We start from the raw sequence: 4,737 nt of genomic DNA on the forward strand, positions 1-4,737 counted from the left end.
TGGATTTGGTTCTCATTCCGTTGCGTGGGAACAAGGTTATCATCGGCATGGATTGGATGAGCCCTAATGGGGCAGTGATCGAATGTGCACAGCAGTTGGTGTGTACCAGGACCCCAAGTGGGGGAGAGCTGGTGATTCAGGGCGAGAGGCCGCAACATGGACCAGCTATGTGTGCGGCAGCGAGGGCTAGGCGCTACCTTCAGCAGGGTTGCGCAGGGTATGTCGTCTACGTTATGGATACCCGGGAGGCAGGTGACTGTGAGTGATGTACCAGTGGTGCGTGAGTACTTGGACGTATTTCCAGATGAGCTGCCTGGGATACCTCCGGAGAGACAGGTGGAGTTTAGCATCAACCTAGTCCCTGGTGTGGCTCCGATAGCCAAGGCACCATATCGGCTGGCTCCTCCATCTGCTTCCACTTTTACCAGCTTCGTGTCTTAATCCCTTAAGACAACTAACCCAACCACAGATCTGACCATTCTAAGATGTCTTATTCCATAAAGTCATCGAATTTAAGCCTTTGCATGGCTAGAAAAGTCCCAATGCAACAAACTTGAACTTGCAACACATTCTAAGCTACTTTGCTCATGCATGAGCCATAAGAATTGATCAAGCAATCATTTTTATGATTCAACAAGTCCTATAATGCATGAAAGGACAACTACAAGCCCCTGGAGTGCTCCAAACTCATAAAGGTCCAATCTTGGGGACAAAAGTTCATAAAACTTCAACCATATAGATCTAATGGAAAACTTATCAAGGTATAAACTTTATACCTGAAAATTATGCACAAAGAGGAAAGGTTTCTGGATCTACAAGCTTGCTAGCACCCACTCCTTCTTCTCTAGTCTCCTTCTTCAACTAAATGCACCACAAACACTCAATAAGCTTGAAAAACTCACACAAGCAACTCAAACTCGGAATTAAGGTTTAGGGAGGGTATGGTGGCTGATAAGGATGCTCAGATGGGGACATACTGTTGTTTAAATATAGAGCAACCCCTAAGATTAGGGTTTGAAGTCTGGGCTAGTACGCCTAGAATACCATACGTACAACCAGCGTACTAGTTGATCATCCGCGATTCCATGCTACATGAGTATGTTGCGCGTGCTCTTAAGTACACCCAGCATACAACCACCATACAAGCCTTTTTCTCCAAGGGACTAATTGTGCAACTTTCGATAAAGATAAAAGAAATAATGAAAATACCCGATATCGGGATGTTACAATGGTGGAGGGGAGAAGGTAATGATCATAAGTATTTTGTGATTTAGGGAGGAGTTAGGGTAGTCGACGAGGGGGATTGGAGGAGGTTGTTTGATTTTTTTGTAGGAATATAACGGTATAGACAAACACGAGCATGAGAGAGAGAGAGAGAGAGAGAGAGAGAGAGAGAGAGAGATGTGTGTGTGTGTCCAAGGTTAATTATTTTTTTTTTAAATGGTTTTAGTTAAAGAAAAATATAAAATAAAAATAAAAATGATAAATAAGTCTTTTTTTCGGGTGAGAGTCCATTTGTTAAAAGTTTTAAAACTACATGGACTATCTATGAAGTTTTTTAAACTTAGGGAGTATATACCGGATTTCCAAAACCTCAGGGACCATTTATGAGGTTGTCTAAAAAAATATTTAATATATATATATATATATATATATATACCTACGGCCATTGTTATGACCATTATAGTTGCTCTTAAAACTTATACCATAGGGATCCATAACGCATGAATTAATTAATGGGCATAAATGCTATAGCTTCTTCAAGGTCATATTAATATGAAAAAAACCTAAATTCACACTTCATTATTTTCCAAAATGCCAAAATTATGTCATATGTTTTTTTACAGCATTGCAACACTTGTACTTTCAAGATCGATTTCTTGTGCACGTATCATTTGTAACAATTCCCCTTTTCCCGAGTTATGCAATTCAATCATTGTTCCTAAATTCGAGTCCCATGAATCTCAAATCAAGGCGTCAATAAGTCAAGCTCATAACTTGTCCATGATGAGTGATGATAGACTCATACAATTAGTTGAAGGAGGAGGAGAAATAAAACAAGTAGATTTGGTGGTGGCTCAAGATGGTTCCGGTGATTTTTCAACAGTTGTCGAAGCCATCGAAGCATCTGAAAATCGAAGAACTGGAACTGATAGATTTATTATATACGTGAAATCTGGTGTTTACGTAGAAAATGTCATCATCAATTCGTCAATGCTCAATTTGGCACTTATTGGAGAAGGCATTGATGCAACTGTTATAACCAACAATAAAAACGTCAACGATGGATATGAAACTTATAACACCGCAACCTTCCGTAATTGTTTATTCTCTTATATTTTTTCATTACTCAATTTACATTATTTGGTAATATACTTTACTTTTTATCAGTATTTTTGGCAACTTAGATTTACTACCAATATATACTTTATTTCAGACATGTACTTGGTAACAAAAAAAAAAGAATACATATTTACTATAGGTAAGAAAAACTATACATACGTTATTATTATTTAGAAAAAAAAAATAGAAATATCTTGTGAATGTTAGTTACATATTTTATTAATTCTAAAATACGTTTTTGTTATGTATACAAAAAATACAAATAAATTGCAGTTTATTATTGGTTTATGAGTTTATTTATCCTAGTATTTAATTTAATTCAAAAACTGAAATGTGTAGAGATTTGGGGTTCCGGTTTTGTTGCGATTGGAATTACATTCGAGAACACCGCCGGTCCGGAGAAACTACAAGCGGTGGCGCTTCTCTCGGCTTCAGATCTCTCAGCTTTCTACCGATGTAGCTTCAAAGGCTACCAAGACACCCTCTGCCTCTTCCAACAGCATCAATTTTATCGCGAATGTGACATCTATGGAACCGTCGACTTTATCTTCGGTGACGCTGCTGCCGTCCTCCAAGACTGCAACATCTATCTCCGAAAACCATTGCTTGGCCAACAAAACACGATAACGGCTCAAGGAAGAACCGATTCAAGTTCGGCAACAGGGTTTGTTATTCACAATTCGCGGGTCACGGCCGCCCCTGAGTTAACCCTAGCCTATGGATCGGTCAGGAACTTTCTAGGCCGGCCATGGAGGGACTACTCGAGGGTTGTATTTGTGAAGTGTAATCTCGATAGCTTGATTGATCCCCAAGGGTGGATGCCGTATCAGGATAGATCTGCTTTTGATAAAGTGTATTACGCAGAGTATATGAACTCAGGGGAGGGAGCAAACACCGCCGGTAGGGTGAGGTGGCCGGGGTTCCATGTTTTGACCAGTGACCAAGAGGCGGAGCAGTTTTCTGTTGGGAACTTTTTGGCCGGAGATTCATGGATTCCTCAGACGGGAATTCCTTTTTATTCTGGTATTTAAATGATTTTTTAGAGACAGATAAATGTTGCTTGGTAGTGGTAGTGGTAAGAAAAGTTTTTTTTGTTCAATATTTTTGTAGAATAAATGGAAGATTTATTGCAAAAAAGAACGCAGTTTTGGATTTGATTGGGTTTAAAATGTAATTTAATGAGCAAAAATAATAACTTCCACTCAAATCAATGTTTAACATGGTATCTGGTATAGGTATATAATATGATAAATTACACAAAACGTGCCTCGTGCATATGTCAGAAAGCGTGTTTAGTCTTTATTTTCAAAAGTTAACTCGGACAGTCCCTCGTTTGTTTAAAACTTGCACGTTTCGTCCCTCCGGACATAAAAATACCCTTTTGCCCTTACTTATTTCTTTTCTGATATGTTTATTAATTATTAATTATTAATCTATTAAAAAAATGTTTAATTAAATATAAACACCATCGCAACTATTGATTAAATGTCAAATTTCTTCCCGGTTCTTTCTCAACTTCAGCTACCACCACCTATCACCACTTATGACTACCATCAACCACCACCTAGCACCACTAGAAACCACCACTTTTCACTCCTATTTCTCTCCCACCACCTATTTTGGAAGATATGCCTTATGTCCGATCACCATTGAACACACCTCACATTTTTCCTTCCCAAAAATCCGGCGACCCCCTAAATTTAAGAAACAAGAAGCTGAAATCAAATCTAACTAAACCCTAAACCTGAAAATCAAACTATAAACCTGTAAATAGAAACCCACGAGTTGCAGAATAAGAAAGAGGATTCAAAATCAAACGCATTGGTGGTCACCCCAAATCCCGCTGCTATCGAAGAACCTCAGATCGATGATGCTGACCACCACCAAACGTGGAGAATCGGACCTCCGACAACCACCCCTTCATCTTGCACCCTTTATTTCTTGTGTTACTGATCCCCAAACAGGCGATGGAGCTAGATCAGAAACCCTAGGCGGCGACAACGTCTCCATCTCTATGTAGAACCCGTCGGAAACCACCTCTCCCCCTCAAAGATGCCATTGATCTGGAGTTTACTCTTCTTTTTTTCGACAACATCTTCATCAATGGTGAGGATTCAAAGAAAGGTGACATGTGCGACAGAGTCGGAGAGGGACTGCCGAGAGTCTTGGTCCATACGGAGAAAGGTTCGCCGAAGGTGGAGACGATGGTAGTGGCCGACGATTTTGGTCTCTACTTTCCCTCTCATCGAATCTGTGTTTATTTCCGATTAAAAGTGTGGGGAAAGTGAAGGGGCTTTATTAAAAAAATTAATAAGGGTAAAAACATTAAATTAATTGAAAAATAAAAAACACAAGGGCATTATCGTCATTTCAAATCTGGAACGGACTAAGTTC

The 4,737-nt window shown here is 39.3% G+C and overlaps 1 pseudogene; it reads left to right on the forward strand.

The window, feature by feature from the left end:
* Positions 1-1,736: 1,736 nt before the first annotated feature.
* Positions 1,737-3,512, forward strand: LOC145163477 (pectinesterase pseudogene; annotated as a pseudogene).
* Positions 3,513-4,737: the final 1,225 nt, after the last annotated feature.

Source organism: Lactuca virosa, chromosome 3, assembly GCF_052849685.1.
Source record: "Lactuca virosa cultivar CGN04683 chromosome 3, Lactuca_virosa_CGN04683_v6, whole genome shotgun sequence".
Lineage (NCBI taxonomy): Eukaryota > Viridiplantae > Streptophyta > Magnoliopsida > Asterales > Asteraceae > Lactuca > Lactuca virosa.